At 46.7% G+C, this 23,419-nt stretch overlaps 1 protein-coding gene across 1 annotated transcript in view; it reads right to left on the reverse strand.

Moving 5' to 3' along the window:
* ATP7A (ATPase copper transporting alpha) overlaps positions 1–21,703 on the reverse strand; it is a 76,971-nt gene extending 55,268 nt beyond the window's left edge. Inside the window, exon 1 of the mRNA XM_073641012.1 lies at positions 21,527–21,703. The gene's annotated coding sequence lies outside the window, so the exon portion shown is untranslated. The remainder of the gene's footprint in view (positions 1–21,526) is intronic.
* Positions 21,704–23,419: the final 1,716 nt, after the last annotated feature.

A 23,419-nucleotide genomic window follows, 5' to 3' on the forward strand; every position in this document is an offset into this window, starting at 1 on the left:
CCTCTCTAGACTCTGTCACATGTGCTCAGTGTGAACCAGCTCTCATCCGTGAAGAGCAGAGGTCACCAATGTCGAATCTGCCAATCTTGGTACTTGTGGACGTCGGGCCCTCATACCACCCTCATGGAGTCTGTTTCTGGCAGTTTGAGCAGACACATGGATGTTAGTAACCAGCTGGAGGTCATTTTGCAGGGCTCTGGCACTGCTCCTCCTGTTCCTCCTTGCATAAAGGTGGAGGTAGCGGTCCTGATGCTGGGTTGTTGCCCTTCTACAGCCCCCTCCACATCTTCTGATGTGTTTAAGTGTCCCCTTTATTTTTTTTATTTTTATCAGTGTATATTCTTGTAGTTTCTCCAAAGAGGTGCTACACTGTAAAGAAACAGTGTGAAGAAGAATAGGGAGACTTGTGGGCCTCTGACTTCTGCTAGACCGCAACATCTGATTGACAGATCTCTCCCCATTAGTGCATAATCAGCCCTTCAGGTAACTTTCATAAGGGTCTCCAATAAAAATGTCTTAGCGACCAGCCAACTTTGGCAGCATCACAGGTCGTGCGGCTAAAAATGGCTGTATGCAGCTGGTACATTGCAGCATAATGCAAGTGAGTGGGGTAAAATAGGTTGAAAAAAAGACAAGTTCAACCTTTCTCCATCAATTATCCCATTGTGATTGGGGTAACAAAGTCGCGAAAAGTCAGAACCAGTTTCATTTTTTGCTTGTCCCGGCATCTTGTGGGTCGCAATGTTGACTGCACTCAGTTGCGCTACACTCTGCCGTGTAGCCCCAGCCTTAGGTTATGGTTACACAGTGCTTTTTTGCAACATTTTTTTCCTTGCATGAAAAATACAGTGTTAGCAGGAAAAGCACTGCATATACTATGCACGAATTTCAATGTGTTTTTCATACATTCAATTGAATGGGTAGAAATAAATGAAGAAAAAAAATGCTGAAAAAATAGTGATGCTGTGGTGTTTTTGTTTTTTTGTTTTTTTAAATTCCAGCTAAAAAAAATGCAAGGAAAAAAGTGCACAGTGTGAATGAGGTTTTAAAAATATTTAGTTTGCTGTTAGTGTAAAACTGCGTTTTTTCCCTGCACTAAAAATCACAGGAAAAAAAAAAAAATCAGCAAAAATGCTGCATGTAAATAAGCTCTTCTACAGTAGTTTGCAAAATTATTCACCATCTTGGCTTTTCAAATTGTAAGGCTTGTTTAGAGTTTGCCAAAAGACATGTGGGAGACTCCCCAAATGAATGGAGGAAGGTGCTGGTCAGATGAGACCAAAATGTAACTTTTCAACCAAAGTAAACGCCATGTCTAGCGCCAAACCAACACAGCTTATCACCCTAAGAACACCATCCCCACAGTGAAACATAGTGGTGGCGGCATCATGCTGTGGGGATGTTTTTCAGCACTAGGCACAGGGAAAATGGTCTGAGTCGAGGGGAAGATGGATGGTGTGAAATGCAGGGATATTATTGAGCAAAACCTGTTTCAGCCTGTCAGTGATTTGAGACTGGGTCGGAGGTTCACCTTCCAACAAGACAATGACCCAAAGAATACTGCTAAAGCATCATTCAAGTGGTTTAGGGGGAAATGTGTAAATGTTTTGGAGTGGCCTCGTCAAAGCCCAAACCTTAATTCAATTGAGAATCTGTGGTCAGACGTGAAGATTGCTGTTCACTAGAGGAAACCATCTAACCTGAAGGAACTGGAGCAGATTTGCCTTGAGGAATGGGCAAAAATCCCAGTTGAAAGCTCAGAGACTTCTTTAAAGTGACTCGCAGCTGTAATTGCTGCAAAAGGAGGCTCTACAAAGTTCTGACTTTAGGGGGGTGAATAGTTATGCACACTGAAGTTTTCAGTTATTTTGTTCTTTTTGTTTTCTTCAAAATAAAAAGAAAACCAAATGTTCACAGTTGTAGGCATGTACTTTACATGAACTGATGCAACCCTCAAAAAAAACAAACAAACAGTGAAATGCCAGGTTGTGAGGTAGCAAAAAAACGAACAATGCCAAGAAGGGTGAATACTTTCACAAGCCACTGTAGTTTGGTTTCTCCAGCTCCTACGCAGGCCATTGCACCTCCATGGCAACCGAATGCAAACTCAAGAATATGACTGCAGGATGGTCTAATCTTGCAGTTATACTCCATTCCGTCTGCTCACTAGTAAGAAATAAGAGATGGATGGAAGAGAGTTTGCAGATCAGACCACGCAGGATTCGTTGCCGTCTGCTACCATGGAGACGCATAGGTCTGCATAACGGCTTCTCACAAGATATGTAGTCACTTGGCTACAAAACAGGCTGGAATGACTGCTGATGCTGGCATGGGAAACTAATCTGTGTTTGTAAAGTATTATTGTCTTTTCAGGAATTGCAATGGTTGTGCCAGTTCTCGATGGTCTGCCAGGTGATCCTTGCACAAATAACAAACCTTGCTGAAAAGTAAATGAACCCTGAAATGTTAAAGCAATTTGCTACACAAATGTCCCATATTTCCTCGGATGAGACGTCTTTCCAACATTTCTCTTCAGAGGTTGAAGTGACCTTACACATACAGGCTGAATGTGGAAATGTCACCTGCGCCCGTGGCCTCATCATTTATCAGGACTATGGCCGCCGGCCAGTGAGGCGGGGGTAAATTACTAGGTTGTGGTGGCTTATTAGAATCATTTGATGTAAAGCGGCTTATCCCTTATCTAGAATAAACACATTTACCGTAGTATAAATTACCAGTAATCTGAAAAAATACTCCGTCAGCAGGGAACTGGCAAGCACAACTTCCCTATTCATCCCCAATGATGGTGCACTTGGGTCACGTCGTCCGACACATGACACAGCAGGAACAGTCCCATCAAATGATCAGGAAGCCTCAAACCTCAGAGTCATGAATGCGACCCATTGTTATACGGCAAAGTGCAACCACAGGATACAAGACTCTCATATTTCTAATATCCAACGAAGCTGACAAATTAAGTCTTCACTTAATAAATGTGAATAAAATATTCATTTTCATTGCTAACATAACAAAAAGTCTAAAATCTTCAGCGTTACAGATATGATGCAATTTCATAATATTCAATGTTTGCGTATACTTTTGCGCCCCCAGTGTGCCACTATGTATTTTATGTTATTTTCCTTCGGAATAAAAAGGAGAGTACAGGAATTGGAAAATTTACATTTTATTACCTTTGTTACCTTTACCTAATCTCCCCATTTTTGATAAAATGGAAACAATTGATGAACTGTTTGTTATATCACAGGATCGTGTATAACTACAGATGGTATTTCTGGTTACTGAGCCAATCTCTGCAAATCGGGCACAAATTCTGGCTAAGGGCAGGAAGGGACATTCCACTGTCATAATGGAGTCAATGAATGAAACATTCATGAAATTATAGCCCCTTTAGATGATTCTATTCAGATGATTAAACAACCACTGATTGGCATTATTTACTGGTGCATTACTATGGGCAGATAAGCATTCTGTGCATACAAAACTACGGTGAAAGGGAACCTGTCACACAATTCCTGCAGACCAAATTCGAACATACAGCCAGGGACCATAGCTAGAGACAAGAGTAGTCCGGCTCTGCCATTGGTCGGCTTCTGAGAAAAGCGGGTCGGGGGCAATCTAAACTAGTCTGGTCTCCGGTTATGGCGCTTGGCCGAATCTTATTATAGAAGCTCGGCATGTGATTCATGCTGCCCAAACCATAGGCAGCATGAATCAGAGCCTGGTTTCAAGATTGCAGACAGGTATACCTTTCTCTGAAACAGCATTTCAGAAAAAAAGTACACCTGGTTGCAGTTATGCACCCAGGCTCTGATTCATGCTGCCTATGGTTTGGCCATACAAATATTCAAAAAGCACATATAAATAATATTCACTTTTGCTAGAGAAATATTGATATCAGTATTTGGAAAAATGAGGTGAGTGGGTTACTCCAATATAATTACTTACATATGAACACCAAGGTATACACTACACCACTCACACAAAATCTATAATTAATTTTATTAAACAAAATTAAAAAAATATTTATAAACATATTTCACAAACATGAGGCTCAAAGACGAAGGATCAAGGAAAGAGGAATGGTAAATCCTAGTAAACAGGATCAGTATTCACTTCTATAGCATACAAAAGATGGCTGCTGTTCATATACATAGTCTAATATTGTCCCAAGTAAAACAAGCAAAACCATACTAGTAAAAATAATAGTGTCACTGCTTATCCATAATGTAGTATAAAGACCACTACGACCACCCCGACGCGCGTTTCATTTGTGCTTTCTCAAAGGGAGTGTGTCTGCTTGATTTGGGCACCATTAATCATATGACAAGTTCCCTTTAATATGACTGTTTTGTGTCCATACAATAAGAAGTAACTCACTTGTTTACACAGGGCGATGTGCCAATAACAATGATTTTTCATCATGCTGATTGCAGTGGGATTGTCGGCCTTGTTAGAGTGACCGATAGTCAGAAAAGGGTGTTCCTACAAACATTTGTTTCTTGATTAAAGCTCTTCTAAATGGGCCATAACTCCTACAGTTTATTTTCAAGTTCTGAAATAATTTTCTTTTTACATTTTTTGCATTTTCACAATATGATCCTGTTCTGTATTTGGCAATAAATACTGGAGACTGTTCACAAACAGCCATATGATGTCTATGTGAAATAAAATCCCTATTATAGTATATAGATGTCTAGGACCATGACTGTAGAAGGCGGCATTATATACAAGAGAAAAAAGTTTTGGATCTACAGCAGTAGGTGGTTTGGTATAAAAACAACCACACTATATACAAATTGTCCTATCTCTATATATAATAATATCTCACTTCCACCATCTGAAATACTTTTATTACACCGATGAAAACATATACCGTATGTCTCTCCATACTGTTTAAAGTAAGCAGTCAAAATAATAGAAAGTATATTGCTAAAGAAAGCCAGTATATAGACACTGCTGCCCCACTAAAGTGGTTATAATCGGTTTATATTAGCCTGTAGATATATGGATGTAATGCAATCTCTAAAGCAATCAGTATCAGACAGTAAGGCCACGGCCCCACTATCAGTATTTGGTCAGTATTTTTTCTCAGAAGTGGGAGCCAAAACCAGGTGAGGAACAATCAGAGAAAAGGTATACATGCTGTAGGTTTAAAAACACAACAAAAGCCAATTTCTGAGTGGATTCCACAACAACAACAACAAAAAGAAAGCAAAAATTGCATCATGTGGATGACTTTAAGGCATTCCACATTGCAGGTGCTATAAAATCCTGTGGACTTTACATACATAATATCTACACCAAATATGCAGTGTGTGAACCATGTACAAAACAGTAGTGTATATGGATACACTATATTCAATGATCTCTGTGAATAAAAATCTAATTTCTCACATACAGTAAAGTAAAGCATCCATGAATGATAGCAAGCATCTTTAAAAAAAAAAAAAACTGTGATGAATGTATAATGTACTGCAAAATCATACAAAATATAAATTAGTTGCTGAAACAGGAATATCTCATTAATAGTGTTGAGCATTCCGATACTGTAATATCGGGTATCGGCCGATATTCGCGGTATCGGAATTCCGATACTTAATTCCGATACTTTTACAATATCGGATACCGGAATCGGAAGTTCCCATAATGCCTGCGCTCTGCAGTGTCTGTGAAGGATGACAAGTTGGATGGCAGCGCGATCCAGCCTGTCATCAGAATGCCATCCCAGCGTGGGAGAATTCTCCTGATTGTTTAAAAGCCGGCGGCTTTTAAACAATCACACAGCCCCATACTGCTTCCCCGCAGCCTCCCACCCCAATCCTCCGCTCCCCTCGCCACCTCCAATCCCAATCGTAAATTAGGACCGGGCGGGGAGCGCAGCACCAAGGAGCGAAGGACCCGGGCGGGGAAGCCGGCAGTGAAAAGACTTCACCGCCGGCTTTCCCGCCGGTTATTTCAAATGAACAGCTGAGGTATCAGGTGATGCCGATCAGCTGTTCATTTGAAGTCGCCGCGGTGCCCTCAGAGGGTTCATGTGAGTTCATGCTTGACTGCATGAACTCACATGAACTTTCCCACGGCCGCACAGGTCAGCCTCACCTCCCAGACCCGTCATGATTAGTGTCTGTGCGGGGTGTCTGTGCGGGGTGTCTGTGCGGGGTGTCTGTGCGGGGTGTCTGTGCGGGGTGTCTGTGCGGGGTGTCTGTGCGGGGTGTCTGTGCGGGGTGTCTGTGCGGGGTGTCTGTGCGGGGTGTCTGTGCGGGGTGTCTGTGCGGGGTGTCTGTGCGTGCAGGCAGACATAGGCCGATGTGACACTACTACTCCCATCGGCCTATGTCTGTCCCCCGTCCACTCCTGCCAGCAGGATCAGCTCGATGGGAGCAGTAGTTCCCATCAGCCTGATCCTGCTATTTAAATTGCCCTACTGTGTCCCCAACAAATGTTAAATACATGTCATTGGTGGCCAGTGGTTACCTAAAAGAAATTAGTTCATACATTACCTGTCCCCGCCGATCGCCACCTAAAATAAAGTAAAAAATAAAAAACTACACCTATACTCACCTAGACACCTAATTCCCCGAAGCCATCGATCTCCTGTAATAAAATATAAAATAATAAACCACAACCTTATCCTTACCCCTCCGTAGTAGTCCACGAGTGTCCCACGAAGATCTCCAGTTCAGAGCAGCCACATAGAATGTGACCGCTCTGAACCGCTGCCGCCGCTAGAATGACGGGGCCGTAAGGGTTCACCGGAGTTCAGGCAGCGCTGCTCCGGTTAGCTCCTTTACGGCCCTGCTGTATCGTGAGAAATTCCCACGGTACAGCAGTGCCGTAAAGGAGGTCTCCGGAGCTGCGCTGCCTGAATGCACTCCGGTGACCTCAGTCAGTGGCTCCCGCTGCCGGGAGTGGACGTGTTCCCGGCAGCGTGAGCTTACAGCAGCCATGACAGCTGTCACCATCTCCAGATGTGACAGCTGTGCATGGGAGATCAGCGCAGGAACGTGGACAGGTAACTATTATTTTTAGCAAACTAAGAATTAAATAAAATTGTGTGTTTTATTTCAAATAAATTATTTTTTTCTGGGTGTAGTGTGTGTTTTTTCTTTTTAACACTTTGTAGGTTAGTAATGGGGGTGTCTTATAGACGCCCATCATTACTAACCTGGGCTTCATGGCAGCTGGCGCTGACATGAACCCCACCACTATTACCCCCTGCCACCGCACCAGGGCAGTGTGGAAGAGCGAGGCTAAGTGCCAGAATTGGCGCATCCTATGGATGCGCCATTTCTGGGGCGGCTGACGGCTGGTGTTTCTAGCCTGGGAGGGGGCCAATATTCATGGCACCCTTCCTGGGCTATTAATATCAGCCCCCAGCTGTCTGCCTAGCCTTTGCTAGCTATTAAAATAGGGGGGACCCCACGTCATTTTTTTGGGGGGGGGTCCCCCATTTTAATAGCTAGTAAAGGCTAGGTATTCAGCTGGGGGCTGATATTAGTAGCCTGGGAAGCTCCGTGGGTTTTACCCCCTTCCCAGGCTTCAAACATCTGCCCCAGCCGTCTGCTTAACCTCCGCTAGAGACTAAAATTATGGGGGATCCCACGCCATTTTTTTTTAAATAAATCCTTTATTTTAACACTAAATGACATTTGAGGAGTTAATAAAGATGCAGTCCCTAAATTATTATTTATTTTTTAATTAATTTTTCCCAAAACTTTTGACGTGGGCTTCGCCATATTTTTGTATGCCAGCCAGGTACAGCATCCAGCTTCTATGAACGCGCCATTTTCCGGGGCGGCTGCAGACTGCAATTTTCAGCGGGGGGGCAGAAAGCTTGGGCCTCCCTGCGCTGCAGATTCCATCCCCCAGCTGTCTAGTTGTACCTGGCTGGACACAAAAATAGGGAGAAGCTCCACGTATTTTTTTTTTAATTATTTCATGAAATTCATGGAATAATTAAGAAAAAAAGGGCTTCCCTATATTGTTGTGTCCAACCAGGTACAAATAGGCAGCTGGTGGTTGGGGGCAGCCCGTTCCTGCCTGCTGTACCTGGCTGGACACAAATATAGTGCAAAGCCCCACGTCAATTTTTTTTTTAATTATTTCAGGAAATTCATGAAATAATTAAAAAAAAATTATGTGGGGCTTCGCCCTATATTTGTGTCCAGTCAGGTACAGCAGGCAGGAACGGGCTGCCCCCAACCACCAGCTGCCTATTTGTACCTAGCCGGACACAACAATATAGGGAAGCCCTTTTTTTCTTAATTATTCCATGAATTTCATGAAATAATTAAAAAAGAAAATGCGTGGGGCTTCGCCCTATTTTTGTGTCCAGCCAGATGCAACTAGGCAGCTGGGGGCTGGAATCCGCAGCGCAGGGAGACCCAAGCTTTCTGGGCCACCCCCGCTGCAAATTGCAGTCCGCAGCCGCCCCAGAAAATGGCGCGTTCATAGAAGCGCCATCTTCTGGCGCTGTACCCAACTCATCCAGGGCCCTGGTGCGGTGGCTCACTGGGTAATAAAGGGGTTAAGGCCAGCTTGGCATTATCAGCTGGCCCTAAGCCCGAAATTCATGGGGTCACGCCAATATTAGACATGACCACCATGAATTTCTAGTAAAGTATTTAAAAAAACACAACACCCAGAATAAAGTCCTTTAATTGAAATAAACACACAATTCTTTATTGTTCTAAATTAAACCATACTTACCATCACGCCCATTCCAGCTGAAGCCAACGATCTCCTGCAATAAAAGTAAAATAATAAAGCAACCTCATCCTTACCTTTCCATGGCTCCCACGACAGCTTCAGCTCTGCTACATCGAGATGACAGGCTGGACCGCAGCAGAACGCTGCCATCCATCCTGTCATCCCGCAGACACTGAGAAGCGCAGGCATACTTCCACTCCTCAGTGTCTGGCTGTGACGGCATCCAGATGAGCCGAGGTCATGTCCAATGAACTCAGCTCACCTCATGTACGTCACTGACAGCGTGGGAAAATTCTCCTGCACTCAGCACTTCAGCGTGAGAATTTTCCCACGCTGTCAGTGACGTGCATGAGGTGAGCTGAGTTCATTGGACATGAACTCGGCTCATCTGGATGACGTCACAGAGAGACACTGAGGAGCGCAAGCATGCCTGCGCTTCTCAGTGTCTGCGGGATGACAGGCTGGATGGCAGCGTTCTGCTGCGGTCCAGCCTGTCATCTCGATGTAGCAGAGCTGGAGCTGTCCTGGGAACCATTGAAAGGTAAGGATGAGGTTGCTTTATTATTTTTCTTTTATTGCAGGAGATCGTTGGCTTCAGCTGGAATGGGCGTGATGGTAAGTATGGTTTAATTTAGAACAATAAAGAATTGTGTGTTTATTTCAATTAAAGGACTTTATTCTGGGTGTTTGTGTTTTTCTTTAACTTTGACTATGGGGTTAGTAATGGGGGTGTCTTATAGACGCCTCTCCATTACTAACCTGGGCTTGATGTCATCTGGCATTATAAGCTGACATCAACCCCAGCCCTATTACCCCACTGCCACCGCTACAGGGCAGTGGGAAGAGCGAGGCTAAGTGCCAGAATTGGCGCATCCTATGGATGCGCCATTTCTGGGGTGGCTGACGGCTGGTGTTTCTAGCCTGGGAGGGGGCCAATATTCATGGCACCCTTCCTAGGCTATTAATATCAGCCCCCAGCTGTCTGCCTAGCCTGTGCTAGCTATTAAATTAGGGGGGACCCCACGTTATTTTTTTTGGGGGGTTCCCCCATTTTAATAGCTAGTAAAGGCTAGGTATTCAGCTGGGGGCTGATATTAGTAGCCTGGGAAGCTCCGTGGGTATTACCCCCTTCCCAGGCTTCAAACATTTGCCCCAGCTGTCTGCTTAACCTCCGCTAGAGCCTAAAATTAAGGGGAACCCCACGCCATTTTTTTTTTAAATAAATCCTTTATTTTAACACTAAATGACAAGTACAGTAATCAACACTATTACTGTACTTCATATATATGTGACTGACATGTTTCTATCTATCTAATCTATGTGTGAAGCTCTATTCTGTCTGTTATAAATTGTCGGGTACAGATGCTGAATTGCCGGCCGGCTTTTTTAAAGAGACAGTGCACGAAAACACTAATATTTTTTTAAATAAATCCTTTACACTAAATGACAAGTACAGTAAGCAACACTGTCACAGTACTTCATATATATGTGACTGATATGTTTCTATCTATCTAATCTATGTGTGAAGCTCTATTCTTTCTGTTGTAAATTGTCGGGTATCGGTGAATGCCGCTGCTGAATTGCCGGCTTTTCATGTAACACATTCTACATTATTCTTAGTTGTTTTACTTCATGTAGAATTAACCTACAAGGAAAGAAAGGGTTTATTTTCATTCCGATATTTGTGTCCCATTGACTTGCATTGGTTTCCGGTATCGGAATTGGCGATATCCGATACTTTTTGGGTATCGGCCCGATCCAATCCGATACGATATTTCCTGATATCGGAAGGTATCGCTCAACACTACTCATTAATAATTACTTAAACATCAAGAAGTATCAAGAAGCTGCTACTTTGTGCAGGGTATGTCCTGTCTGTCACAGAAGATTTGTGTGAAATGAAGATACTTGCTAAAAAAAACTTTTTCTGCTAAGTTACAATTGGTAAATGTTTTTATTTCACAGAACTGGATGTGTACTTGTGCGAATACAACACGTATTCTAAATAAATACTGAAGGAATTAAATTCACAACAAGTCCAATGTTAATTATCCGACATAATGCCTAGGGCCTTATTCACATGTCTGTTTTCGTTCAGCGTTTCATCAGTATTTGTTAGCCAAAACCAACTGGCCCCAACACACAGACGTGTGACCCTTCCAATTATAGTTCTCTCTGTAGTTTCCACTCTAGTTTTTGGGGCACAAATACTGATGTGTAAGAACGGCCTGAAAAAATAAACTATGCTAAAAAAAATATATACTTGTGCACATTTTATAACAGGAAGCGAGAAAAGAAGGAAAAAGTGCAACATACAGAAAGACTATGTACAGCAGATGTCTGCAGGAGCTTCCGGGAACACAGAAGGTTTAGATTTTCCTAACTAAACAAAATAAAGTAAAAAAAAAAAAAAAATCAATCCACCCTTCCTTCTTAATATTGTATGTAATTACTAGCGCTGGAAAAATCCATATTTCTGCCCTGGAAATCACCGGCATGTAGAACACAAGCAGTAGGCCCGGAGCAGGAATGAGACTGACCACAGATGGGGCCGTTCAGGCTTAACAACAGAAAAAAAAGAGCTGAATGTCAAATCACAGATAAAGTAAACCAAGGCCATTACTGAAAAGATTAAAGTAGCACTCCGGCAATATTTAATTGCACTTATCACAGCCGGTCAGCAGTATAACTTGCTTCATCCCAGCTCCGATCACGTGATTGCCAGTGTGATCAATAACAGTACATGCTCCTTCCTGTGGCCAAGGAGTCAGACACTGACATCACGTATGGAATCCCTGCCTGACCAGCTCTGCCCTCCTCGTCCTCTGTATAGTCAGCCATGTGAAAGATACTGCCGGAGATATAAAATCAGTCTTGGCTGCAGATAGCAACCAATCACAGCACACCTTTCATTTTGTATCCTGCTCTTGTAAAATTAAAACTGGAGTAGGATTGGTTGCCATGGGCAACAAAACGGTTATTCTTTTAGATAACAGAGCAGTGATATACAGGTGAAGTCATACAGGCAGGAGAGACAGGCTGTACACACAGCACACAGGAGGCGCAGACTGCAGCGCACGCGCACAGCACACAGGAGGCGCAGAGTGCAGCGCACGCGCACAGCACACAGGAGGCGCAGACTGCAGCGCACGCGCACAGCACACAGGAGGCGCAGACTGCAGCGCACGCGCACAGCACACAGGAGGCGCAGACTGCAGCGCACGCGCACAGCACACAGGAGGCGCAGACTGCAGCGCACGCGCACAGCACACAGGAGGCGCAGACTGCAGCGCACGCGCACAGCACACAGGAGGCGCAGAGTGCAGCGCACGCGCACAGCACACAGGAGGCGCAGACTGCAGCGCACGCGCACAGCACACAGGAGGCGCAGACTGCAGCGCACGCGCACAGCACACAGGAGGCGCAGACTGCAGCGCACGCGCACAGCACACAGGAGGCGCAGACTGCAGCGCACAGCACACAGGAGGCGCAGACTGCAGCGCACGCGCACAGCACACAGGAGGCGCAGACTGCAGCGCACAGCACACAGGAGGCGCAGACTGCAGCGCACGCGCACAGCACACAGGAGGCGCAGACTGCAGCGCACGCGCACAGCACACAGGAGGCGCAGACTGCAGCGCACAGCACACAGGAGGCGCAGACTGCAGCGCACGCGCACAGCACACAGGAGGCGCAGACTGCAGCGCACGCGCACAGCACACAGGAGGCGCAGACTGCAGCGCACGCACACAGCACACAGGAGGCGCAGACTGCAGCGCACGCGCACAGCACACAGGAGGCGCAGACTGCAGCGCACGCGCACAGCACACAGGAGGCGCAGACTGCAGCGCACGCGCACAGCACACAGGAGGCGCAGAGTGCAGCGCACGCGCACAGCACACAGGAGGCGCAGACTGCAGCGCACGCGCACAGCACACAGGAGGCGCAGACTGCAGCGCACGCGCACAGCACACAGGAGGCGCAGACTGCAGCGCACGCGCACAGCACACAGGAGGCGCAGAGTGCAAAACACATGCACAGCACACAGGAGGCGCAGACTGCAGCGCACGCGCACAGCACACAGGAGGCGCAGACTGCAGCGCACACGCACAGCACACAGGAGGCGCAGAGTGCAAATCACATGCACAGCACACAGGAGGCGCAGAATGCAGCGCACACGCACAGCACACAGGAGGCGCAGAGTGCAGCGCACACGCACAGCACACAGGAGGCGCAGAGTGCAACGCACACGCACAGCACACAGGAGGCGCAGAGTGCAACGCACACGCACAGCACACAGGAGGCGCAGAGTGCAACGCACACGCACAGCACACAGGAGGCGCAGAGTGCAACGCACACGCACAGCACACAGGAGGCGCAGAGTGCAAAACACATGCACAGCACACACGAGGCGCAGAATGCAGCGCACGCGCACAGCACACACGAGGCGCAGACTGCAGCGCACAGCAGGCGCAGACTGCAGCGCACGCGCACAGCACACAGGAGGCGCAGACTGCAGCGCACGCGCACAGCACACAGGAGGCGCAGAATGCAGCGCACACGCACAGCACACAGGAGGCGCAGAATGCAGCGCACGCGCACAGCACACAGGAGGCGCAGACTGCAGCGCACGCGCACAGCACACAGGAGGCGCAGAGTGCAAAACACACGCACAGCACACACGAGGCGCAGAATGCAGCGCACGCGCACAGCACACACGAGGCGCAGAATGCAACGCACACGCACAGCACACACGAGGCGCAGAATGCAGCGCACACGCACAGCACACACGAGGCGCAGAATGCAGCGCACACGCACAGCACACAGAAGGCGCAGAGTGCAGCGCACACGCACAGCACACACGAGGCGCAGAGTGCAGCGCACACGCACAGCACACACGAGGCGCAGAGTGCAGCGCACACGCACAGCACACACGAGGCGCAGAGTGCAGCGCACACGCACAGCACACACGAGGCGCAGAGTGCAGCGCACACGCACAGCACACACGAGGCGCAGAGTGCAGCGCACACGCACAGCACACACGAGGCGCAGAGTGCAGCGCACACGCACAGCACACACGAGGCGCAGAGTGCAGCGCACACGCACAGCACACACGAGGCGCAGAGTGCAGCGCACACGCACAGCACACACGAGGCGCAGAGTGCAGCGCACACGCACAGCACACAGGAGGCGCAGAGTGCAGCGCACACGCACAGCACAAAGGAGGCGCAGAGTGCAGCGCACACGCACAGCACACAGGAGGCGCAGAGTGCAGCGCACACGCACAGCACACAGGAGGCGCAGAGTGCAGCGCACACGCACAGCACACAGGAGGCGCAGAGTGCAGCGCACAAGCACAGCACACAGGAGGCGCAGAGTGCAGTGCACACGCACAGCACACAGGAGGCGCAGAGTGCAGTGCACACGCACAGCACACAGGAGGCGCAGAGTGCAGCGCACACGCACAGCACACAGGAGGCGCAGAGTGCAGCGCACACGCACAGCACACAGGAGGCGCAGAGTGCAGCGCACACGGTTCAGTGCGGGCTCAGCGCCGGAGCCCGTGCTGAACCGGGGGTGATTGCCTGGGGCGTACTAATACGCCCTAGGCCAGTAAGGGGTTGAAGAATACCCAACAGGATTTTTTTTTTTCATACAACAAAAGGTTGGTATATAAAATGAGAATGCTTGGTCTGGGGGATAATGTGTGCAAGTGGGTAAATAGCTGGCTGAGTGATAGAAAGCAGAGGGTGGTTATCAATGGAGTAAGCTCAGGGTGTGTCAGGGTTACTAGCGGGGTGCCTCAAGGGTCTGTCTTGGGCCCTATATTATTTAATATATTTATTAATGATCTAGTGGAAGGGTTGCATAGTAAAATAGCAATATTTGCAGATGATACTAAACTTTGTAAAGTAGCTAATACAGATGAGGATAGGGCACAGCTACAGGAGGATTTAGATAAATTGGGGAGTTGGGCCAAAAAATGGCAAATGGGGTTCAATGCCGATAAATGTAAGGTCATGCACATGGGAAAGAAAAACAGCAGTCACCCATACATATTAAATGGGAAACCGTTGGGGAAATCTGACATGGAGAAGGACCTGGGCGTCTTGGTTAATAGCAAATTAAATTGGAGTGCCCAGTGTCAGGCAGTAGCGGCGAAGGCAAATAGAGTCATGGCATGCATCAGAAGAGGAATAGGGGCATATGATGAGAACATTGTTCTTCCTCTGTATAAAGCGCTGGTAAGGCCGCACTTAGAATATTGTGCACAGTTCTGGGCTCCGGTGCTCAGGAAAGACATATTGGAGCTAGAGAGGGTACAAAGGAGGGCGACTAAGGTATTAAAGGGAATGGAGGGACCAGAATACCCAGAGAGGTTGTCAAAATTAGGCCTATTTACATTGGAAAAGAGAAGGCTTAGGGGAGACCTCATAAACATGTATAAATACATCAGGGGGCAGTACAGAGATCTCTCCCATGACCTGTTTATACCAAGGATGGTGACAAAGCCGAGGGGGCACACTATGCGTCTGGAGGAAAGGAGGTTCCTGCACCAGCATAGAAGGGGATTCTTTACGGTCAGAGCCGTGAGACTCTGGAACTCTCTGGGAGAGGAAGTGGTGATGTCCAACTCACTTAATGAGTTCAAGAGAGGCCTGGACGCCTTTCTTGAGAACAATAAAATTACATCTTATGCTTAGTGATAGTTAATTAATCCAGGGATTTAATCTTACTGCCAGATTGGTGTCGGGAAGTGAATTTTTCCTCAATGATGTAAATTGGCCTATACCGCATGGTATAGGAATAGCGGAATAGCTGCAGTGCACAAGAAATAGGCTGAACTGGATGGACGCTTGTCTTTTTTCAGCCTTATAAACTATGTAACTATGTAATCGTACATGTAAAAATAAGAAACTTTGTAATATATCTTATTAGAGAAATCCACTACTTTTTCCTCCTGGATTGATCTTTAATTCTCAAAATTCTCAATTCATGGGAACAATCTGTCTTCAGTGAATACAGACTTTTCGATTACTGAGACAAGCGACGGCAGTTGGTGCTCATAAAGTTCTATGGAAAACTGTAACTGTCGTTACAGGAGAATTTACAGCAGAATGTCTGTGTCTGCTCCTTCCTCTTCATGGAATTTTAAAAGCACCAACTGTCATTTTCTGTCTCAGTAATAATTACAACATTGATTACTCTCTAAATTCCCTTCCACAATCCATCCTAGATAAAACAGCAGTCTGCTCTCCTGACATGTCCGATACTGAAATTTCCCACAAAATATCAATTCTTGTGCATCGTTTCCTAAAACTCTGCCCTGACCCGTGAAGCATGGATGTGAACCTGGTGTTACACAATGCACCGGTACAATATATTTTGGCTAGTGGTGCTCGGTGTATGCCAGTAACACTAGGACGCCTCTAGCTGTGCTTCCTTCCTTCTGGATAGCACCCCAAGTAATGTACTCAGGACAGCTGAGGCCGCCACATTACGCAGGGTGCTTACAATATATCCACAACTCATTAACATTATAAAATATTTATATTTTACTGAAATTATAACCAAATTGAGTTTACAAGTAAAACCTCCAGGCTGAATATCTAACCACTACGAATCCCTCTCATAGCATATTGTCTCATAGAGAAAAACAAGCTGCCTCTGCGTCCAACACCTAGCCCCGAGTTCACACATGATGGGTTTCTTGCAGATTTTGTTGGGGATGCTACGTCAGAACAAAAAAAATCTAAAACAAGTAAAAGTGGCTTTAAAAAATCTCAATCATGATGAAATAACGTGAATTTGAGGAGATGTTGCAGTGATCTGAAGTACAACCAAGTTTCATAGATGTCTTGAGGACTTTCCTGGGTATTTTACTAAAATATTGTTCTGAGTAAATTTAAAAGACCCTTTCACCAAATGTAACATGGTAAACAGGACACACCATGCAATAATGGCTACAAAGAGGAATGAAATGTTTTTTTTGTTCTGCTTTTTCATTTTGCCTCTCCGTTGCGAAGATTTTAGCAATCAAATATTTGGCCCCTAGTGAGTTAACTTTAGTTAAGTCGAAGCGGATATTACATAGTTTTCACTGGGGGGAGTGTACTTCTTCTCCCTGTATGACGCTGACCAATCATAAGAAGGCAGCAACATAGAAGTGCAGTAGGAACTGTGATGATGTCATTAGGCTCATAGGTCCTAAGCGCACAGGTCCTGCCAGCCAGAGTGTGCAGCCTAAATAAGCGCTAAAGAAATATTACACAACATTCCAGGGTGCTGGAAGGTGAGGAAACCAAAAAGGGTTCATAGGTCCTACCTATTCCTGTGTAATACAAGGAAGAATTATAACAGGTACTCTTTAAAACCGTTTTTCCCACAAAGTACATTTTAATTAATAGATATTTGAATGATAACGTCCACAATTAGATGTGTTTAAATAAAATGTTCCTGTGCTGAGATAATCTTATAAATGTGCCCCTGCTGTGTACTGTGTAATGGCTGTGTCTGACCGTGCAGGGACATGGTCTGATCATACCACATCTCCTGGGCACGGGAGGAAGCAAAAGAGTATACAGACAGAATAGCACGGGATTGCAAATGATTCTTTCTGTAAAGTAACACATATTTAAAAACAGGAAGGGAAATGTTTTGTCTAACAGAAATAATTATTTGCGTTAGCACTCTGTAATGTCTGTATACTCTTTTGCTCCTCCTCATCCCCAGGAGATGTGGTATGATCAGACCATGCTCCTGCACGGTCAGACACGGCCATTACACAGTACACAGCAGGGGCACATTTATAAGATTATCTCAGCACAGGAGCATTTTTTTTAACACATCCAATTGTGGAAGTTATTATTCCAAGATCTATTGATTAAAATGTACTTTGTTCGTGGGAAAACACCTTCAAGAAAAAAAAAAAAAGCAAAATTCTTGATAGAAAATATCAGTGTCTGTCACTAAGATTACCAGGTAAACTGCCTTCTCTACTATTCACCATCCCAATTCCTTATGGTCCAAACACTTTACCCCAAAAAATATAATAAGGCCAGCTTCATGGTTCCCGACCGCCTGCAGGTCTCCCAACAGGACTGTATGCCATTAGGAGTTGGGGTCAGGAGACCAGCGGCCGGTCCAGAAACCAAGCTCTGAACACGGACCGCGTCAGGTCTGTGAAGTTTGAAGCATCAAGTATGTACTACTAATGGTAAGAAAGAGAAATGATCAAACCATGCCGTGTCCATGCACCATTGATTTAAAGACTGCCGACAACAAAAGTACATAGGTTCACGGTGGCCAATAGAGAAAAGTTTTCCCTTGTGCAATTGGGAATTTAACATAACTGCTAGTAAATAATTACATGTAAAAACAGATGAGGCAGAAAGAAGTAAGTGAACGACACAAACCAGTCTGTAATTAGATGACAAATTAAGTCTCAAAATATAGAAGGAAAACGCAGGTGAAGAAAAGTTACACAAAATAGTAAAGTACATTACAGAGGTCACATCCAAAATCCTATCCGACAGGAAACATCTACAAAGAAATCAGGAGGAATAAATGACGGGTGTGAAGCTGAAGAGTGGAGAGAACAAGGAAGAATCTCAGAATCTGAAAGGGTGTGGAGGAGAAGAGGACGAAGAAGGAGAAGAGGACGAAGAAGGAGAAGAGGACGAAGAAGGAGAAGAGGACGAAGAAGGAGAAGAGGACGAAGAAGGAGAAGAGGACGAAGAAGGAGAAGAGGACGAAGAAGGAGAAGAGGACGAAGAAGGAGAAGAGGACGAAGAAGGAGAAGAGGACGAAGAAGGAGAAGAGGACGAAGAAGGAGAAGAGGACGAAGAAGGAGAAGAGGACGAAGAAGGAGAAGAGGACGAAGAAGGCGGGAGGATGACAAAGGGGAAAATCAGATCAGGCTACTCGCACATGAGCGGATTCATATATGGCCCCCGATATGGATGTATTACACATAAACATTGCATCAGTAATAATGACAGGCTGTCATATACACAGGGAATAGATCACATATGGATTGATCTGCAAAAAAACTATAACCCTATGGTGGATAGATGTCACATCATTCACCAAGAATGAGGCCACTGTCTGTGATATACTTCATGAACATATATACCGTAGAGAAGCCAAAAACAGAGCAGGCACTAAAATGGCCGGCGATACAGAGTGCTTCAAAAAAGGATAAGGAAATGAAGCTGAAACAGAGGATGAGGAGAAAGAGCCACAGCGGCCTGACAGCCACAGTGTGTGCACAGTGCCAACAGAGGCAATCACAAGTCAGCTACAGCTAGCCACACACATGGGATAAAAGTACTAGAATCTTAGAGTTCAACTATTTTCACTGTGCACAATTTTTGATGATGGCTTAGTGATTGACTGCAGCGGTCATGTGTGCGGTTTTTCTGACGTCACAGCTACAAGCAAGATAACAAAGACTGGAGCACTGGAGGAGAGGCCGTCCTGGAGCGGGGGAAGGTGAGTACAGTGGAGCTTGTTATCTGAATAATCTGTGACCAGATCAATATAAATATACATGTCGTGGACCACCCTTTATAGGCTCAGTGATCATCTTCACAGAGACCAGAAGTCTTGGCCTGTGATCATACTTCAGATAGTTTCAGGCCACTCAATACGGATCTTCCGGGGATGTCTCAGCATGATAAATGGGTAAAATTGCAAACTGCTTGTAAGACAAGATTTTTGGGGGGAATTTACTTGTTAAAAATCCTCTCTGGATTCTTAATTCTAAAGTTTGTTGCCCCAGTTACTGGTTTCTGCTGCAATACAGTGCCCAGGAGGCAAGGGGGCGCTACCACATCAGAAGCAGGAGGAATTGTGCATTGTGACAAGATACTGGACTACAAATGGCCCATCATATATTGTCCTTGCCCCGGGGACTCTTCTGTGTCCGCCCCTGAATGCTGCATCATCGCAAGTTAGCAAAAGCAACTGGGAACCGGCCTATAAACTGATTGGAGACGCCGCAGATTCATCACACGGCTGATTGGAGGGAGGCGATAAAATACCACCTAATACGGACACCCCAGTCTAAGAAGAAGACATTAATACTGACATGATCGAGAAGCCCCAATATTATCCCCGTCTGATATCATGTACTGGGAACAGCGGACAGTGTGTGTGTCTCTGACAGGGAGAGGAAGGCAGATAAAGACAGACAGACAGACAGGCAGGCAGATAGGCAAGCAGGCAGATGCAGATGCAGATACAGACAGGCAGATACAGACAGACAGGCAGGCAGAGACAGGCAGGCAAGCAGAGACAGGCAGGCAAGCAGAGACAGACAGACAGGCAGGCAGAGACAGACAGGCAGGCAGGCAGGCAGAGACAGACAGACAGAGTCAGACAGACAGGCAGACAGGCAGAGACAGACAGACAGGCAGGCAGGCAGAGACAGACAGGCAGGCAGGCAGGCAGAGACAGACAGGCAGGCAGGCAGGCAGAGACAGACAGACAGGCAGAGACAGACAGACAGGCAGAGACAGACAGACAGGCAGAGACAGACAGGCAGGCAGAGACAGACAGACAGGCAGAGACAGACAGACAGGCAGAGACAGACAGGCAGAGACAGACAGACAGGCAGAGACAGACAGACAGGCAGAGACAGACAGACAGGCAGAGACAGACAGACAGGCAGAGACAGACAGACAGGCAGAGACAGACAGACAGGCAGAGACAGACAGACAGGCAGAGGCAGACAGACAGGCAGAGGCAGACAGGCAGGCAGAGGCAGACAGGCAGAGACAGGCAGGCAGGCAGGCAGAGACAGACAGACAGGCAGAGACAGACAGACAGGCAGGCAGAGACAGACAGGCAGGCAGAGACAGACAGACAGACAGGCAGAGACAGACAGACAGAGACAGACAGGCAGGCAGGCAGAGACAGACAGACAGGCAGGCAGACAGGCAGAGACAGACAGACAGGCAGAGACAGACAGACAGGCAGAGGCAGACAGACAGGCAGAGGCAGACAGACAGGCAGAGACAGACAGACAGGCAGAGACAGACAGACAGGCAGAGACAGACAGGCAGGCAGAGACAGACAGACAGGCAGAGACAGACAGACAGGCAGAGACAGACAGGCAGGCAGAGACAGACAGGCAGAGACAGACAGGCAGACAGACAGAGACAGACAGGCAGAGACAGACAGGCAGAGACAGACAGGCAGAGACAGACAGGCAGAGACAGACAGGCAGAGACAGACAGGCAGGCAGAGACAGACAGGCAGGCAGAGACAGACAGACAGGCAGAGACAGACAGACAGGCAGGCAGACAGGCAGAGACAGACAGACAGGCAGAGACAGACAGACAGGCAGAGACAGACAGACAGGCAGAGACAGACAGACAGGCAGAGACAGACAGGCAGACAGACAGAGACAGACAGGCAGACAGACAGAGACAGACAGACAGGCAGGCAGAGACAGACAGACAGGCAGGCAGAGACAGACAGACAGGCAGGCAGAGACAGACAGACAGGGCAGGCAGATACAGACAGGGCAGGCAGATACAGACAGGGCAGGCAGATACAGGCAGGCACACTCCTAGGTAGCAGTAACCTGTATGCTCGATGTCTCGCATTGTGTATGAGAAGCCCACAAAGCGGTGCAGTAATGATAGATAGTGTGCGCACAAGCCGCAGTACAGGTCTGATGAGATCAGTATAGACAAGTCCCAGCAATACTTGCACTAGCTCCAGCAGTCACTGCGGCGCCACCGTGTGATCACCAGGAGGAGAAGCAGTCACAGGCCGCGACACCCACCTGTCTCATAGCCCGGAGCCGCGCCGGAGCGCCATCCCTGTGTCCGCGGTTACTCCTCACACTCACATTCTCCCCTGCAGCCGCGCTGTCACTTTGTGCCCGGCAGTCACACACTGAGATCAGGGACCAGAGTAATCTCGCGAGAACGCAGAGATCACATGACCGAGCTTCCCGTCTCCCTGGTAACCAGAGGCCAATGAGGAGGAGTGAAAGTCATCACCACATGACATCGGAATGTTCGTGACGTGCGGTGCTGTCCTGTGCTGATCTTGTGCGGTATATAGCGCTGTTATATAGGGGGATTGTGCGGTATATAGGGCTGTTATATAGGGGGATTGTGCGGTATATAGGGCTGTTATATAGGGGGAATGTGCGGTATATAGGGCTGTTATATAGGGGGATTGTGCGGTATATAGCGCTGTTATATAGGGGGAATGTGCGGTATATAGGGCTGTTATATAGGGGGATTGTGCGGTATATAGGGCTGTTATATAGGGGGAATGTGCGGTATATAGGGCTGTTATATAGGGGGATTGTGCGGTATATAGGGCTGTTATATAGGGGGAATGTGCGGTATATAGGGCTGTTATATAGGGGGATTGTGCGGTATATAGGGCTGTTATATAGGGAGAATGTGCGGTATATAGGGCTGTTATATAGGGAGAATGTGCGGTATATAGGGCTGTTATATAGGGAGAATGTGCGGTATGTAGCGCTGTTATATAGGGAGAATGTGCGGTATATAGGGCTGTTATATAGGGGGAATGTGCGGTATATAGCGCTGTTATATAGGGGGAATGTGCGGTATATAGCGCTGTTATATAGGGGGAATGTGCGGTATATAGGGCTGTTATATAGGGAGAATATGCTGAATATAGCACTGTTATATAGGGAGAATGTGCGGTATATAGGGCTGTTATATAGGGAGAATATGCTGAATATAGCACTGTTATATAGGGAGAATGTGCGGTATATAGGGCTGTTATATAGGGGGAATGTGCGGTATATAGGGCTGTTATATAGGGAGAATATGCTGAATATAGCACTGTTATATAGGGAGAATGTGCGGTATATAGGGCTGTTATATAGGGGGAATGTGCGGTATATAGCGCTGTTATATAGGGGGAATGTGCGGTATATAGCGCTGTTATATAGGGGGAATGTGCAGTATATAGCGCTGTTATATAGGGGGAATGTGCGGTATATAGGGCTGTTATATAGGGAGAATATGCTGAATATAGCACTGTTATATAGGGAGAATGTGCGGTATATAGGGCTGTTATATAGGGGGAATGTGCGGTATATAGCGCTGTTATATGGGGGGAATGTGCGGTATATAGGGCTGTTATATAGGGGGAATGTGCGGTATATAGCGCTGTTATATAGGGGGATTGTGCGGTATATAGGGCTGTTATATAGGGGGATTGTGCGGTATATAGGGCTGTTATATAGGGGGATTGTGCGGTATATAGGGCTGTTATATAGGGGGAATGTGCGGTATATAGGGCTGTTATATAGGGGGATTGTGCGGTATATAGCGCTGTTATATAGGGGGAATGTGCGGTATATAGGGCTGTTATATAGGGGGAATGTGCGGTATATAGCGCTGTTATATAGGGGGATTGTGCGGTATATAGCGCTGTTATATAGGGGGATTGTGCGGTATATAGCGCTGTTATATAGGGGGAATGTGCGGTATATAGCGCTGTTATATAGGGAGAATGTGCGGTATATAGCGCTGTTATATAGGGGGATTGTGCGGTATATAGGGCTGTTATATAGGGGGATTGTGCGGTATATAGGGCTGTTATATAGGGGGAATGTGCGGTATATAGGGCTGTTATATAGGGGGATTGTGCGGTATATAGCGCTGTTATATAGGGGGAATGTGCG

The sequence above is a fragment of the Phyllobates terribilis genome, unplaced genomic scaffold (assembly GCF_046119375.1).
Source record: "Phyllobates terribilis strain yellow unplaced genomic scaffold, ASM4611937v1 Scaffold_7__3_contigs__length_470593459, whole genome shotgun sequence".
In the NCBI taxonomy this organism is placed as follows: Eukaryota; Metazoa; Chordata; class Amphibia; order Anura; family Dendrobatidae; genus Phyllobates; species Phyllobates terribilis.